Raw genomic sequence first — 18,502 nt, 5'->3', positions numbered from 1 at the left:
GTTGGTCCTATCTTTGCCCCTTATTGCATGTGTGGCCTTAGATATGTTACTTATCCTATTTAAATCTCAGATTTGTCATCTGTAAACTGGGGAGAACAGTAGTTATTACTCCTCCTTGCTATTGAGCATTACATGAGATCATACACATAAAACTCTTAGCATAGGTTCTGATGCAAAGTAAGCTTTCAGTAAATGGTAGCTTTTGTTACAGTGATTGCCGTCACTGTCTTCACTGTTATCATTGACATCCCCATTCAGGTAGAGAGACGGCCTGAATTAAGTCCAGGAGGAAGGAGTAGATAGTTTTCCTAGGTGGAAGATTTCTCTTTTGTGGCAGATGCGGATCACAAATAATGAATGGAAATATTAAAGCCTCAATATTTATATCCTTCAAAAACCTTCTCTGATTAATCTTCCCCATGGAGTATGTGTGTGTGTGTGTGCGTGTATACTTTCCTGGAACATGTATGGATATAGCCTGCCCTGAATAAATTCTCACTTTTTTAAAATGTTACCCTGTAATTGCTCCAATTTGAAAGACAAACAACAACCAAGAATAAACAACCTGGGATAAACAACCAAGTCCCCTGGACCTCCAATTTCTTTAATGTTCTCTATTGGGAGAGTTGAACAGCTCCTATTCTGGAGTTAGACTGGATTCAAAACCAGGTTCTACCACTCATGAGCTGTTTGACTTTGGACCAGGGGCCCAAGGTTCACCAACTTTAAAATGGAATCAAGTTTAAGAAAATATTATTGGGATGTTTAATTTAATTTCCAAATTCACAATAAGGGCATCTTTGGATGGGATTGTTGAGGTTATCAGAAGAAGGAATCCAAAATAATAATAATACTCATCATCATCATCATCATCATCATCATCATCAATACATAAAAATAAAAAAAAGAAGTAATCCAAAAGAAGCTCCTATCTCATTGTCTGAGAGATAAGAAGCTCTCAATAATGATTCTTTTTTTTTTTTCATTGTTTCCCCTTTCTTTTGGCACCCAGTGAGTTCAAGAAGCGTGCTGTTCATGGGTTTGTGAGATTCCAAAATGGTTCAACTCAGCAAGGCAGGCCATAGAGGCAATGGTGTGTAAATGCCAACTCTTTCCATTGTTTTTCCTAGGTGATAAAATGTGTATACCCTGGTAGTGGGTGAGAATAGAAAAGGATAGCATAGGAGAGATAAGAGGGGTGGAGGATCAAGGGGCAGAATTGCTGCAGACACAAGTTGCTTAGCAAACGTTGGTGAAAAAAAGGGGTTAAAGGAGATATATTTTCTAGTCTCATATATACACTATGAAAGATACTCTGGGGACATTTCTGAGTATAATACAAGGCTATAGATTTCCTGAATAGTATTATGCTAATGTCTGTCACAGTCCTGTTGTGACTTTGGGCAAATCACTTTACTTCCCTCTTCCATTTTAAGAACATGAACAAATTAATGTAGACTTGCTAGAATGTATGAGTGCTTACTCTGTGTTAGGCACTGTATAGTATTTTGTGGAACAGTTTCTGTAAGTCCTTATAATACTACCTAGTCAAGTGAGGATTATCATCCTCTTTTCACAGAACAGGAAAGAGAGACTAAGACAGACTAAGAATTTTGCTCAGAGGTCACAGATAACAAAGGAAATTCAAACTGGAATTCAAATCCATGTGTATGGAGTCAGAGTCTCAACTCTTGCATATTATCCTGGAGGAAAATGAGCAGATTGAAGTAAACAATTCAGTGTTTCTACCTCAGAGTAGAATTCTGTAGATTCTACCCACCCACCAATTTTTACACATCCTACTTAGATTTTAATATATATTCTGGTGATTCCCCATATGATAAAATAGTAAATTTTCCATAAATCGTATATTACCAATTCTTGAATATTTCTGTAACACCCTCTTATGTGTCAGCCTTCACCATTCTGGTATCTGCTCTCCTGATTTATCAAACCTTCAGAAATGCTAGGGAATTCTCCTTTTGCAGTAAAGAATAAAAATTATTTTCTTAGTTTGTACTGTATCTGTGGTGGCTGGGACTAGGTCAAACACAGAATTCCTAGTAGCCTGAATGTCTATTTTAGATTCAAAATTGAAGGTCTCATGTTCTCCCAAAGGCTTATTTTGCTGAAGGATTGGTCTGAAAATAAAGAGGCTGTGTTTTTATATTTTAGATATTGTTGTTTCTTTTGCAGAAGGAATGGAAAGATTGATCCTTGGCTTTAGGGCTAGCATGAACATGGTAGGCTTGTGAACCCATGCTACTGGCCCAGGGGACACATTCTCTCCCACCTCCACCCACATTCTCAGCTTCTCTTTTTCGTAAATCTTGATGTGGTAGACAAGATGGGGCATCCTTGAAATAATCTCACTGTTAGTGCATATGGAAATATATTCATGAGTGATTTAGGAAATGTGACAGTTGAGTAGTGTGTGTTTTTTCCTAAACTCTGGGCTGTTTTCCCACGGACTGTGTGTCACATCCTCCAATTCCCCCAACAGCTGCAAAGGAACACAAGCCCTCACTGGGGTCTTGGATAGGGAATTGCCACACTGTAGGATCTTCCTTATGACGGATGCAAACAAGCGCTAAGTCAAGATGTTTTTACCTGTATGTTTCCTATATGTCTTCCCCTATTCAGAGTGTTGCCATGTATTTTTTTCGATCTGAATATTATTTTGTTAGCGGTATACATAGTGTGAACATTTAATGTTGTTGGCATTTGCTTAGCAAGTAAAACTGGCAGACAGACTTGTTAGCATCATCAAATTGTACTGAGGCATCTGGATGCCCAAGATATGTGCAGGGTCAGATAGCAAATGGGTTAAATAGCTTTTGCAGCCTAAGATTTTATTATCTCAAACAGCTAACTCGTATGTGAGCCAAGTACAATGGAAGATGGTGAAAACTTTCCCAAGAAGATGAAGACAGAGTATGGATAAACAAAGGGAAGGGTGAGCATCATGGCCATTTTAAATGTTTTTTGCTAGTAGGATGCTAGCATATTGGAGATGAAAGTTGTGTTATGGTATTATCAAAAAATTTTACTTTATGTAAGTACAGGTGATGGCTTCTTTAAAAAAAATTAAGGTTTATTTATTATTGAGAGAGAGAGAAAGACAGAACATGAGTGGGGGGAGAGGCAGAGAGATGGAGACACAAAATCCGAAACAGGCTCCAGGCTCTGAGCTGTCAGCACAGAGCCCTACATGGGGCACCAACCCATGAGCTTTGAGATCATGAACTGAGAAGTTGGATGCTTAACCAACTGAGCCACCCACGCGCCCCCAGGTGTTGGTTTCTTAAACTGAATTTTCTGGGTCCCAATAAATGAAACTAATTCAAGTTGGTTTAAGCTGAAATGGGAGATTTATTCTAAGAGTATACAGATGCCTCTGAGAATCCAAGTGAAGAATTATACCCAGGCCTGGAAGATACTAGAACGAGGAATTGGAAAATTGTGTAGACTCTCCGTCCTACATCTCTGTAAAGCGTCTTTATTCTTCTCTCACTCTGCAAACTGTTTTTTTTCTGCAACTGCTTATCTGTTTATGAGTAGGGGTTTCTGATCTCACATTTTCCAAGTATGTACATTGCAGATGCAACTACTTGAAGCCATCCCATTTTAATCAGTGTCTCCTTTATCTCGAAATATTTCCGTATTCCTGGAGAAGATAGTCTATTCTGATTAGCCTCGCTTGGGCGATATGGTCACTCTTGTTCCAGTCAAACTTCAGATATGGGGATTGCATAACCTTTATAATGTGGTCCTTATATTATCTTTCTATGGCACTGACGTTGCAAGGAACTTATATCCATGATCTGTGCTTGGGCCTGGCTTCTGAAGAGTGGGTGAGATCCTTGCAACAGCCCATCTCTTACTTGTTTTTTATCCACAACATTCAGTAAAGTTCATGCATTTTTGGAGCAGGTAAGTACTTGCTAAGGAAAAAGCATAGAGACTAAATGAAATCCCAGTTATCGAATGTCTGACTCTTTTCCTGCTTGAACCAATTGACCCTCTCCTTTCAGCTCTCCTTATTACAATGATCCTTTATCATGATTGTGAGATTGCAAATTGTCACTAATCACCTGAAGGAGAGGTGCAAAATTCCCCTGGAGTGAATTTTAATTCAAATTTAATTTTTTATCAAATCACACAAAACACTTGGGTATAAAGGAAAGGGGGCTAACATAGAAAGAGAGGTCATGGAATTTAACCTTGATTAAGAGTTAGAAAATCATTCATTTATTTTTGAAGTGTCTTCCTACTGGAGATAAAATTTAATTTTCCAAAGTTTAGATAAGAATGAGAGGTAGGTGTATATAGTGTAGTACTTTCTAAGTTCTTGAAATTTGGGGTCATTTTTCACATTGTAGAAATTTAACCTGGTGCAAAAAAAAAAATAGTGGAATACATGAAAGAGAAACAAAAGGATCTGGCATTTGTTGGTGAAATCTGTGTTTAAAACCAGGTAAATGGATTCATATCTGGCCTCTGCTCAATAATCTTAAGCTAATGTTCTTGTTTTATTCCTTATCTATAAAATGAAGATAGGAGTACCTAAATAAAATGGTTGTTGTGGTTTTTGAAGACATAGAGGATATGGAGTCCCTAGCATGGTGCAGTAATTTGGACATTTTCATTTTTGTAAATAAAAGGTCTCAGATATCTGGGTACATAGGTTAAGGATAATTTGGTACGAAACTCATGTTAAATCACAAAATGTGAATGTGCCCTGATACATGTTTCACCTTTTATAAGTAGGGATAGTCTAATCCCATTTGCAGTCACTTCCGTTGAGTTTTTATAGGATGCATGGTGCTGTATTTGTTCCTCTTTCACTCTATTTTGAGTTGTCTCTGCTCTCTGTCATCAAATGGTCCTGTTGGCCAAATCAACCTGGTACTTTTTAAAATCTTCCTGTTTCCATAAAGTCTTAGAAAGTTGTATTTGAGTTCCCATAGGAAGTAGCTTATCATGCTGCTGGTGAATCTGGGAAAGCATTTGATAGAATCTGTTGGCATTCAGTTCTGGTGTGTGCCCTTTTTTTTTTTTTTTTTTTTTTTTACATGTCCATTTGTGCTTTGGGTCCTTAGCTGCTGTTCCCTACAATCCTGACTACTTAGGGTTTCTCATAATCTCCACTGAGGACCAATACTAACTTACCAAGCATGGGTTTCTTTTTCATTACCAGGATTTAAAGAGTGTATGTCTTTCTAAGGGTTTCGATGACTTTTTTGTGCCTTTATTCTTTCCTCCAAAAGATTGACCCTCCAGTTTTATAATGAAAGGCCTGGAAGAAGCTAGACTCACTTTCCAGGCAGTTGTACTAGAACACAAACATTTTATAGCACAAGGGATGTTAGTAATTGCTTTGGGAGGGAACATTCCCCTCTCAAAAATCAGAAGCTACCTCAATATTTTAGGCAGTTCATCACGGCTGTCTCCCGCAGAGGCTTTTATCTGCATGTATGGAAGAGTTTACACTGTTGTAACATTTGATACTATATTAGACAACAGAGGGTAGTAGGCAAATGTGAGAGACTTTCATTTCCTTGAACCTCTGAGTGATTACACCATTATGGTTCTGGTGAATGGCAGTGCTAATGGCTGTAAAAATATAATCGTATACCTTGAGGGATCATTAGGAAATGCAGGAATGCAAGTACATAATTTTGAGATTGATGTTACTGAGTTATTTTTAAATTTGCACAAAATTTTATATTGGGCTCTGCATTTTCTAATCTTCTGTATCAAGTCACCTATTGATTTAGAAACCAACTACAATAGTAAGCACAGGCTACAAAGAGTCCTTTCAGTTGAGTTTTGTATAAATGAACTTTTAAGCTATTACCCAAATTCTCATTCCTTACTTCTTAATAAATATTCTTTTCAGCCAGAATGAACATGAGCTTCTTTTGGGGATTTGTATTCTTTGGGATCTTGAAACTTCAACATTCAGCATTTTTGGCCGTTTGGTAAATTGATTATCATCTTCTGTCTCGTACATGCAGAATAAGAGAGACCTATAAAACAAGAGGAAGAGTAATATAAGAAATAATTTAATATCATCTTCACTGTGTCTCATATTCACTGACAAACCTAAATGCCAGAAAATAATTGGCAAAATAATAATTGGCCAGAGTAGTCAAGCAAGATCTAAACACATATGCAAAAAGGTCAAATTTCAGACTTTTGTCATGAGAGCAGTTAACTACAAGACTATCTTCTCAAGAGATGCCCAGCTTTGGCTTGTGGCCTAAGATGCTGTATCAATTTCAAATCAGCAACCTAAATAAAATCACTTTTCTCTAGGTATATTGGAGTGGGTATTGCTGCCACACCAGGAATATCTTGTTCTGTTATTTCAACACTGTTGGGAAGTTTCTGGTAAGGAAATCTTCCTCATCTGAGACATCCTTGGTGAACATGGTTAGGTTCAAGCTGATAATTGGCCAGGATTCCAGACTTCTTTCTTTCGGTTACTCTCTGTTTACCTAGCAAGGGTTGGCATAATGCGGTCTGAAGGTCAAATCAGGCTCTCTAGGTTTTTTGGAAATAAAGTTTTATTGGAACACAAACATGCCTATTCACGTAAGAATTTTCTCAGGCTGCCTTTGTGCTACGGTGGTAGTGACTAGTTGTGACAGACCCTGTGATGAGGAAAATAATTTACTATTTTGATCTTTACAGAAAATGTTTGTTGACTCCTGACATAGAGTCATGCTAGGACTCTGCACATACTTTCCAAATCAGAAAAAAATGTTTTAAAGGTAGGCCATTGATTCTGACTTCTCTGCATAATAGGGCTAGTTCCTATTCTTTGAGTACTATTTTAAAATTTTCAAAGCAGTATTTGTATTTTGTTTCCTAGTTAAGGAAGTAGAGGCTATCTTGAAAGAGAACACTTACATTGTATTTGTTTGATGAAGCAGAAGGGAATATGTCACAAAATTCATATGAAAATTCTCATGTAAATCATGCAAATTAACAATAGACTTGAAAAATACGTTAAGGACACTTAAACACTAAGAAAGACCAAAATGGCCAAAGCCCTTTTAAACACTTATCCTATTTTTTTTATTCAGATGCCTCTATGTAAATGCATAGCTATTTTTAACAGAGCTTTTTTGAGTGTTCTTTGACAGTGGTTCTCTGCCAGCTCCTGGAGATAGATTACAGGTAGGAGCCAAGGTCCTTGCCCTCAAGGAGTAAGCATCTCAGATACAGACCAAAATACTGTTCTTGTTATAATCCTTTTCTGGATTTCTTACCTCATTTCTCATACCATGTAATTGAAGTAAATCCTCAATGAATGCTATCTGCTTCTTCATAATAGTAAAATAATAGAAAGTACTGACTTCATCCTCACACACATGTACAATCAAATTTATAACAAAAATGGTGATTATAGATTGTGCTGTGAATGCCCTCCCCCTAATCTTTTTTTTAGGTGCGGGCATAGGGCACAAAGGGTTAATGTTACCCAGCATTCTACTCTGAGAGTCCCCAGGGGAGAATCGCATCCTCCTCTCCCTCTCTGAATATGCCTCTTTTACATCCTTCCTCACATGATGTCTAGATTTCTCTGCGTCCAGTTCCTGCACTTACGTACTCCCTTAAGAACTTTCTGGATCTTTCTTTATTAGGCAGAATACTTTAGACTTACCCAATTCCTCAGAGCCTCTATCTCTATGTCCAACATTTAGTTCTTGCAGACAACATTTCCCAGTTACCAGAATCTACTTTTCTGGACAGCTAATGAGTTCATTATAAACAACTAGTCCTTTGTGTGTCCTTTTCCCCTTATATGTATTATCATTTTGGTGATGAACTTAATGTGGTCTATTTAAAATATGGGGCAGGGGCGCCTGGGTGGCTCAGTCAGTTGAGCATCCAACTTCACCTCAGGTCATGATCTCACCGTTCCTGAGTTCAAGCCCTGTCAGCACAGAGCCTGGAGCCTGCTTCACATTCTGTTGTCTCCCTCTCTCTCTGCCCCTCCCCCACTCATGCTCTGTCTCTGTCTCTGTCTCTGTCTCTCTCTCTCAAAAATAAATAAACCTTTAAAAATTAAAATTAAACTTAAAATTAAATATGGGGCAAAGTGCATTGATTTGCTAAAGAATGGGTGGTAGTAATAGACCATCTTAGTTTCACATTTCCAATGTTCGTGAAACTATTTCATGCAGCAAAGATTGCTTACCAAATGGGATTATTAGTATCTATGTGTCTGTCCTCAGAAAGTGCTATGATACTAACCCTAACAGATGTTGTTTGGAATAGTAGTACTTAATTTGTACTTTGGGGATCACTAAGTAACAGGTACTATAATTTTTAGTGGCTAGATAATATTGATGATCGAGGGTAGTGATAAGGATGATGGTGACAGTGGTGAAGTCTGTCACAATCTGAGCATCTCTCATTAGGGGATTCACATGTGCCAGTTTGACATTTTCACATTAACACTTCCAAGTAGCCATGTTATTTTCATTTTCCAGATGTGGAAACTGAGGTCTGTCCCCTACAGCTTGTCATGAGATTTCCCGTAATGTCTCTCTCCTTTGTTTCCATTGCTCATCGTATAGAAGAACATACTGGTCAGTTGATCAGATGTTTTCCTTATTGACTACATCAGGACTATGATGTGCTTAGTGACTTTCATGAGACAATTGCATTGCATTCTCAGACAACTACAAATCCAATATCTAAAAGGGACATGGCAGAATGTCCCAAGACTGCCCTTTTGTCTGAGTTATTATTTTTTTAATGAAGGTAGGCCTCAGAGTCAGACAGCTCTCAGCCCCCATCTCAGCATGAACACTTATTAGATAAATGGAGTCAGCAAGTCACTTAACCTCCTGAGTCCCCATTTCTCCTGTAAAACACACATAAGGAAATCTATATGGCAGGATTGTGCAATTATTGCTAACTTACATAAGGAAGCTAACTCAATCCCTAACACTTTGTAGGCATTCATTAAATAAGATCGTGAGTTGACAATGTTTTTACTTCAGTGTTTTGCCTAGAAACCTGCGGCCCAACATCCTTTGCACCCTCTGATTATCTGGTGCTGCTTTCAGTCTCATGCATGAGAAGAGCACACTCAACGGGATGAGAAGAGTGTGTTCAATTCTTTCCTTCATTAGGTTTTGAGTCTGCAGGCTCATGTGTCTGCTCTACTGCCTTTCTGAGCTCTGCATGGTAGGGAGGAGTAGAGGGGAGGGACTGTCTTTCCGGTTACGGTAACTTAGCCAGTGCCTAAGGTACAGCCATCTGTTCGACTTCTGATCTCAGGAGGCACATAGGAAAATGGGAAGAGAGCAGAGGGGTCTGCATGTGGGGAAGGTGGAGCTGAGGAGGCAAAGACTTCACTAAACTTGCACATTTCATATTGAAATTTTAGCAGGAGGTATAACCATGCTGACTTTCTTGAATGTTAAACAGTTTGGAGGGGAGAGGGGGAAAAGGCATGGAATTAGACTAAATACCAATCTGACATAGATTTTTGACTTTTCATTGCTATTCAAATAAGAATATAAACACATGAGCTTGTGCTATGATGGCAAATCTCTAGACTTGTAAGGGTATGTTTTTGCCCTTTTATGGTTTTTGTTCATGGGGTATGCTGGCTCCCACAATGTCTTTGCATTTCACAATTTATAAAATTCATAGACAGAAGATAATCTTGGTACTTCTCTTACCATCTCCTGTGCACATGATTTCAGACACCCCAACAGATTCTAAAAGCAGCAACATGTAGCTCTGAAGCTAGAGAGCAAAACACAATTGTGAATTTGCTTATCCTTTCTTGCTCTGGACATTAACCAGAGTTGGCTTTTTATCCCCAGACATATCAATATAACAGCACAGGGGAACACAAAGCAAATTGCTTTTGACCTCTTATTTACTAGTGCATTAAATTACTAGGGCACTGTCTTCTACTTTTGTAGATTTTAAACCAGATATTCTGTAGTCTACCCAGAGGTCACAGGGATATTCTGTCTCTAGAACTGTTGGAGTATGCCTATGTTCAGACTTGTTTTTAAATGTTTCTAGGAGCAGAGACTGTAAATATTTGAGTACACACTCTGGTTTTTACATTCTGCCCATGGGAGTTCTATTTGGGGGTGGTGGTGTGGGTTAGTGAGCAGGTCTCTAACTCCCTCCCCTGTATCAGCCTCTCTCTCTTTTATCTTTGAGGTTCTATATTACATTGCATTTGGTGCCTTAAAGATTTTAAAATAAACCACTTTCACAAAGGAGTTCTAATACACAGGAAAGTAATCTGTGAATGCACTGTTTTTACGTTGACTTAGCATTTCTGCTTTGGGTAATAGGCAAAACTGGCAAAGGAGTTAAGGATAAAAGGATCATGCATTATCCATTATATCTTTTTAAACATAGAAACATGGCTCCTACAATATTTAAGAAACAAGTAGTCAGTCCAATTAACATATTATCGGAAGGAAGAAAGACATTCTACAGGAGCTTTCTGATTGGGCTTTTAAAAAATATATTTTTAAAGTACAAACATGCTCACATAATGAAACTTTTTATTGGATTTCTAATATACCTGTGACACCAGCTCAAATTAGGAAACAAGACTATTTGATGTTCATGTACTGACTCCCCCACTCCCTCCTAGACAAACTTATTCAATGATGTATCATAACTTGAAATGAGAAAGAAAGGTGGTCACATTAATCTGTATTCAGAATTGACAGAGTTCCAAATCATGTAGACATTTCCTGGTACCACACCTCTCAAAGGTCTCCAGTCACTTCATGAGATACAAATGTTTAAGCACAGTGAAACAATGCCCAGGGTGTGATCCAAGACCAATGATGATGAGGGTGAGGCAAGTTTAATCAACTGCCTACAGTATTAGTTATAACAGGGACACAGTAGCTCTCCATTGGACATGCTTAAAATTCACCTATGCATCCATCATTCATGCACACATATACATACATACATACACAGGTACACACACAAATACAATAACATCCACACTCACACATCTCAAATGGTCTGTCAGTGATTAACAAGTCAACCTCTTTAAGTAGTAGGATAATCTGAAAAGTTAATAGTGAACTGTGTTACAGCTCATAGGATTAGTTAATTAGACAAAGGCTTGCAGGCAAGATCTCTGTAGTCTGTTCTGCGAAAGTGATGGAACCCACTTAGGCAACTGATGAAAAAAGCAGTGTGAACACTCTTCGAGGGAGGAAATGTGGAATGTAACGGAATAAAACCTCAGCATAGCAGTAACGAGCTGGCAAAGGCATTGCCATCCAATGATTGCCATTTGTCAGTGCCGGAAAAAGCAGAGGCTTGGGGAAAAGATTTATAATTTTGGTTACCATCTTTCCTACTGCTTCAAGGCAATTTTAATTACTTTTTAAAATCAGTCTCTAAACTTGCATTCCCCCACATGAATTGTTGACCTTCACTTTCAAGGACAGCTATGCGCAGAGTGCTTGTCCACAGTAGGAAATACATGCATTTTATTAGATAAAGGATGGATATATAGCCATATTTGGATTAAAACCGATATTCTATTACTTTAGAATTGTGTTAAGAAGAAATATATGTCAGCAAATGCTTCGTCTCACAGTGTAACTGGCTCTTTGTGGTCCTTACTAGTGGCTACAACAGTGTTTCTTTATACTAAAAGTTGTGAACATAACAACCTGTATTTTCCAGGAGTGGGGGGGGGGGGGTTCAAATAAGTGAAGCACAATGGTGATAAAATCAAAAGGAGTGGTAAAATGATAATACTAATAGTACTAATAATACTAATAATGAGTAATCTCACAGATTAGGTACTTGTTTCCATGATATGGAGTGTGAGCCCAAGTTTTCCCGATTGCCTGTTTAAAATTTAAGAAATTAAGCTTTTTAGTTTGATACAACTGTAGACTCATGTGCAATTTCAAGAAGTGTTACAGAGACATCCCCTAATACCTTTTAGTCCATTTCCAACACTAGCAACATCTTGCCAAATTGTAGTACCATATCACAACCAGGATATTGACTCCGTTAAGGCAGGCCAAGACGCAGAACATTTCCATCACCAGAGGATTCCTCCTATTATCTGTTTATAGCCACACCCACTTCTCTCACACCCTCGCACCCTCTTTAACCCTGAAGACCATTGATCTCTTCTCATTTCTTTTTTTTTAAATTTTTTTAAATGTTTATTAATTATTGAGAGACAGAGAGACGCAGAGCGAGCAGGGGAGGGGTAGAGAGAGAGGGAGACACAGAATCTGACGCAGGCTGCAGGCTCCAAGCTGTCAGCACAGAGCCTGACGCGGCGCTCGAACTCACGAACCGTGAGATCATGACCTGAGCTGAAGTTGGTCGTCCAACCAATGGAGCCACCCAGGCGCCCCTCTTCTCATTTCTATAATGTTGTCATTTCAAGGATGTTATATAAATGGAGCATATAGTATATAACCTTTGGGATTGGCTTTTTCACTCAGCATTACTCTCTGGAGATTCACCCTCATTTTTATGTATATCAAGAGTTCATTCCTTTTTATTGCAGAGAAAGATTTCATATCATGGATATACCAGAGTTTGTTTAACCAGTCTCCCATTGAAAGGCATCTGGGTCGCTTCTAGTTTGGGACTATCAAGAATAAACATTATTCCATAAAAATTTGTGGACAAGTTTTTATGTGAACACAAATTTTTATTTCTCTGTGATAAATGCCCAGCAGGACAATTGCTGGGTTTTATAGCAATTGCACATTCAGTATTTCTTAAAAACTGTACTTTTCCAAATAAGACATGTAGCCACATGAAAAAATACTCATCATCACTAACGATCAGAGAAAAATCAAAACCATGATCACATATCATCTCACACTGGTCAGAATGACTGTTATCAAAAAGACAAGAAGTAACAAGTGTTGGCAAGGATGTGGGGAAAAGGGAACCCTTATTCACCATTGTATTGGTGTGTCCACTACAAAAAGCAATATGGAGGTTCCTCAAAAGTTAAAAATAGAACTATCACACAATCCATCAGTTCCATTTCTAGTTGTTTATCTCTTCACCAAAATGAAAACATTAATTCCAAAAGACCTAGGCACCCCCTTGCTTATCACAGCATTATATACAGTAGCCAAGATAAGGAAGCAAACTAAATGTCCATCAGTAGGTGAATGGATGAAGATGTGGTGTGCACACACATAGGAGAATAAACAAATAGCTAAATTGTTTTCCAAAGTGGCTGTGCCATTTTACATTAGGGCAGCAGTGCATGAAGATCCAGTTTTTCTATATCCTTGTCAGTACTTTGTGTTGTCACTATTTTTATTTACTTTATATTTGAAAGAAATGTTTAGCCATTCTGACAAGGCTGTAGTAATATCTCATTGTGGCTTTAACTTGCATTTCTCTAATGTCTAATGATGATGAACACCTTTTATGTGTTTATTTATCATTTGTCCTATTTGGTGAAATGTTGCTTCTTGTCTTTTGCCTATTTTCTAATTGGATTGTCTGGATTTTTTACAGTTTAGTTTTGAGAAATACATACGTATTCTCAGTACTTAACCTCTTACCAGTTTTATGATTTGTATGTAGGTTCTCTTAGTCTGTAGATTGTCTTTTAATACTCTTAACAGAATCTTTTTCAGAGCAAGTGTTTCATTTTGATAAAGTTCAATTTATTAATTTTTCATTTCATAGATAATGCATTTGGTGTCAAGTCTAAAGATTTCCTCCTTTCTACTTCCAAAGTTTTATAGTTTTTTTCTAAGCCTTTCCTAAGAGTTTTATGCTTTATATCTAAGTAACTAGATCCATTTTGAGTTTTTATTAATTGATTAATTAATTTATTTATTTTTAGAGAGCAAGTGAGGGAGGGGCAGAGGGAGAAGGAGTGAGAGAATTTCAAGCAGGCTCCACGCCCAGCATGCAGCTTGACATGGGGCTGGATCATGACCTGAGTGGATCATGACCTGAGTCAGACACTTAACAGAGTGAGCCATCCAGGTGCCCCTTTGAGTTAATCTTTGTTGAAAGTAGGAAAATAAGTCAAGGCTCTTTTGTTTGTTTTTGGGTTTGCTTATTGATGTCCGACTATTTCAGCACCATTTATTGAAAACGTTATCTTATGTCTGTTGAATTGCTTTTGCATTTAAAAAAAAGAATCAATTGAGTGTATTATTGGTGGGTCTGTATCAAGGTTCTCTATGGTGTTCTCTTTAATTTATGTGCTTGTCCCTCTGCCAGTGTCGCACAGAATTGATTACTGTAGCTATGGAAGTTTTAAAATTGGGTAGACTGATTCCTCCTACTTTCTTCTTATTAAAAAACAAAAAAACAAAAAACAAAACTTTTAGTCATTCTAGTTCTTCTTCCTTTCTTTTTTTTTTTTCAACGTTTATTTATTTTTGGGACAGAGAGAGACAGAGCATGAACGGGGGAGGGGCAGAGAGAGAGGGAGACACAGAATCGGAAACAGGCTCCAGGCTCCGACCCATCAGCCCAGAGCCTGACGCGGGGCTCAAACTCACGGACCGCGAGATCGTGACCTGGCTGAAGTCGGATGCTTAACCGACTGCGCCACCCAGGCGCCCCATCCTTTCTATATAAACTTTAGAATAATCTTGTCTCTATCTACAAAATTTTTTTCTGGGAGTTGATAGGAATTACATTCAGTTTGTATGTCAATTTGGGGAAAATTGTTTTTTTATTTTTGTTTTTGTTTTTGTTTTTTTTACTATGTTGATTCTTCCAATCCATAAACATAATATGTTTGTCCATTTATTTAGATCTTTAATTTCTTTCATCACTGTTGTGCTGTTTTCACCCTTTAATTTCTATATATGTGTTGTTAGACTTACATCTAAGGATTTCTCTCTTTTTTAAAAAAAGATGGTAAATAGTATCATATTTTACATTCTGGTACCTGTGTGTTCATTGCTAGTAAACTGAAATGCAATTGATTTTTTTTTGTATGTTTATCTTATATCCTATTATCTCACTGAATTAATTTATTTTAGGAGTTTTCTTAGGATTTTCTTCATAGGCAACCATGCCATCTATAAACAGGGACAGTTATATACCTTCTGTCTGCTCTATATGCCTTTTATTTCTCTTTCCTATGTTATTGCACTGGCTAGAAGTTCCAGCACTATTTTGAATACATGATAAGAGCAGACATTCTTTCCTTGTTCTCATTCCTAGGGGAAAGACTTTAGTTTTTCACCATTAAGTGTAACATTATCTGTAGGTTTTTTGTTGTTAACTCTGTCAACTTGAAGAAGTTTTTCTATTCCTGTTTTTCTGAGAGTTTTTATCATTAGTAGATATGGATTTTTGCCCTATGCTTTTTCTACGTTAACTGATATTATTGTGTGATTTTTCTTCTTTAGCCTGTTTATACGGTGGATTGCATTTGTTTTAAAATACTGAGCCATCCTTGCATCCCCAGAATAAACCCTGTTTTGTTATGGTATATATATATATTATACACACACACACACACACACACACACATATATATATATATACACCGTATATACCACATGTATATATATATACCATATATATATACACACACGCATAATATACCATATAATTAAATATCTTTACTAGTTACAAGGTTATTCAAATGATGTATTTCATATTTTATGAAATACGTTTATACAGTGGATTGCATTTATTGTTTTTAAAATACTGAGCCATCCTTGCATCCCCAGAATAAACCCTGTTTTTTTATGGTGTATATAGTATACCATATATATATATTTATACACATAATATACATACAATTAAATATCTTTACTAGTTATAAGGTTATTCAAATGATGTATTTCATATTGGGTGAGTTGGGATACTTAGTTATTTGAGGAGTTGGTCCATTTCATCTTAGTTGTGAAATTAATTTTTGTAGATTTCTTTGTGGTATTCTTTAAGAATCTTGTTCATGTCATCAGGGTCTCCAGTGATCTCCCGTTTCATTCATAATATTGGTAATTTGTGTCTTCTTTGTCAGTCTTGCAAGAAGCTTGCCAATTTTATTGATTTTTTCAATGATCAAACCTGTTTCATTGCTTTTCTGTATTGTTTTTGTGTTTTCAATTCCATTGAATGTGGCTTTTTATTATCTCCTTATTTTGGGTCTATTTTTTTCTTCTTTAGATTCTCGACATGGAAGCTTAGATTATTGATTTGAGGATTTCCTTGTTTTCCAGTGGATGTGTTTAGTTCTGTAATTTCCCTCTCAGCGCTGCTTGTGCAGTTTCTCACAAGTTTTGATATGTTATATTTTAATTTTCCTCCACTTTAATGTATGTTTTGATCTCACTTGAAATCCTTCTTTCACCCATGAATTATTTAGGAAAGTGTTTTTTAGCTTTCAAGTGTTTGGAGATTTTCTTCTTTTTATTATTGATTCAGGTTTGATTCCATTATGCTAAGAGAACATACTCTGTATGATTTCAATTCTCTTAAAATTTTTAATTTTTGTTTATGGCCCAGGCTGTGTTCTCTCTTGATACATATTCCAGAGACACTTAAAAGGATATATACTCTGCTGTTGTTGAGAGGAATATTCCATAAATGTTGAGTAGACCCTGTTGATTGATAATGTTTTGGGGGATTTTTCTTTTTTTAATTTTATTTTAATTTTTTAATTTACATCCAAGTTAGTTAGCATATAGTATAACAATGACTTTAGGAGTAGATTCTTTTATGTCCATCCCCCCTCCCACAATCCCTCTAATAACCCTCTGCTTGTTCTCCCTATTTAAGAGTCTCTTATGTTTTGTTCCCCTCCCTGTTTTTATATTATTTTTGCTTCCCTCCCCTTGTGCTGATCTGTGCTGTGTCTTAAAGTCTTCATATGAGTGAGGTCATATAATATTTGTCTTTCTCTGACTAATTTCACTTAGGATAATACCCTCTAGTTCCATCCACATAGTTGCAACTGGCAAGATTTCATTCTTTTTGGTTACCGAGTAATACTCCATTGTGTATATACCACATCTTCTTTATCCATTCATCCATCGATGGACATTTGGGCTCTTTCCATACTTTGGTATTATTAATAGTGCTGCTATAAACATTGGGGTGCATGTGCCCCTTTGAAACAGCATACCTCTATCCCTTGGATAAATACCTAGTAGTGCAATTGCTGGGTCGTAGGGTAGTTCTGTTTTTAATTTTTTCAGGAACCTCCATACTGTTTTCCAGAGTGGCTGCACCAGTTTGTATTCCCACCAGCAGTGCAAAAGAGATCCTCTTTCTCTACATCCTTGCCAACATCTTTCGTTGCCCGAGTTGTTAATGGTAGCCATTCTGACAGGTGTAAGGTGGTATCTCATTGTGGTTTTGATTTGTATTTCCCTGATAATGAGTGATGTTGAACATTTTTTCATGTGTCAGTTGGCCATCTGGATGTCTTCTTTGGAGAGGTGTCTGTCTATGTCTTTTGCCCATTTCTTCACTGGATTATTTGTTTTTTGTGTGTTGAGTTTGATAAGTTCTTTGTAGATTTTGGATACCTACTCTTTATCTGATATGTCGTTTTCAAATATCTTCTTCCATTCCATTGGTTGCCTTTTAGTTTTGCTGATTGTATCCTTCGCTGTGCAGAAGCTTTTTATTTCCATGTGGTCCCAGTAGTTCATTTTTGCTTTTGTTTCCCTTGCCTCTGGAGATGTGTTGAGTAAGAAGTTGCTGCGGCCAAGATCAAAGAGATTTTTGCCTGCTTTCTCCTCAAGGATTCTGATGGCTTCCTGTCTTACATTTATGTGTTTCACCCATCCATTTTGAGTTTATTTTTGTGTACGATGTAAGAAAGTGATCCAGGTTCATTTTTCTGCATGTTGCTGTCCAGTTTTCCCAGCACCACTTGATGAAGAGACTGTCTTTATTCCATTGGATATTCTTTCCTGCTTTGTCAAAGATTAGTTGGCCATACGTTTGTGGGTCCACTTCTGGGTTCTCTATTCTGTTCCATTTATCTGAGTGTCTTTTTTTGTGCCATGGGGAATTCTTCTGTCTCCTTCTTGATTTTCTGTCTAGTTGCTTTATCCATCAGTGGGACTCCAATGTTGAAATCTCCAACTGTAATTGTGTATTCATTTATTTTTTTTTTCAGTTCTATCATGTTTTACTTCACATATTTTACAATTCGGTTTTTGGTACTTACCTATTTAGAGTTGCTATTTCTTCCTGGAGGATTTATCCTTTCATCATTACATAATTTTGTTTTCTGTCTCCGCTAATTTTCCTTTCTCTAAAGTCTGCTTTAAATAAATTAATATAAACCCTCTTGTTTTCTTTAATTTTTGTATTGTGTATCTTTGCTGTAGTTTTTCTTTCAACATGCCTACACCATTATATTTAAAGTGACCTTGTTGACAGCATAGAGTTAGGTCGTATTTTTTTAATTTAGTCTGCAGATCTCTGTCTCTTAATTTGTATATTTAGACTACTTACCATTTAATATAATTATTACTATTTC

At 37.0% G+C, this 18,502-nt stretch overlaps 1 protein-coding gene across 7 annotated transcripts in view; it reads left to right on the top strand.

Moving 5' to 3' along the window:
• Positions 1–18,502, top strand: part of TENM2 (teneurin transmembrane protein 2) — a 2,391,334-nt gene that overhangs the window by 1,422,669 nt on the left and 950,163 nt on the right. Inside the window, exon 1 of one of the 7 annotated variants that reach the window (XM_045040330.1) lies at positions 2,867–2,956. The exons of the other annotated variants lie outside the window; for them this stretch is intronic. The gene's annotated coding sequence lies outside the window, so the exon portion shown is untranslated. Of the gene's footprint in view, positions 1–2,866; positions 2,957–18,502 lie in introns of those variants that run through there. 7 annotated transcript variants of the gene reach the window in all.

This window comes from Felis catus, chromosome A1 (assembly GCF_018350175.1).
Source record: "Felis catus isolate Fca126 chromosome A1, F.catus_Fca126_mat1.0, whole genome shotgun sequence".
NCBI classification, from domain to species: Eukaryota; Metazoa; Chordata; class Mammalia; order Carnivora; family Felidae; genus Felis; species Felis catus.
The sequence above is the reverse complement of the archived record's forward strand: the minus strand, read 5'-3'. Positions and strand labels throughout refer to the sequence as shown.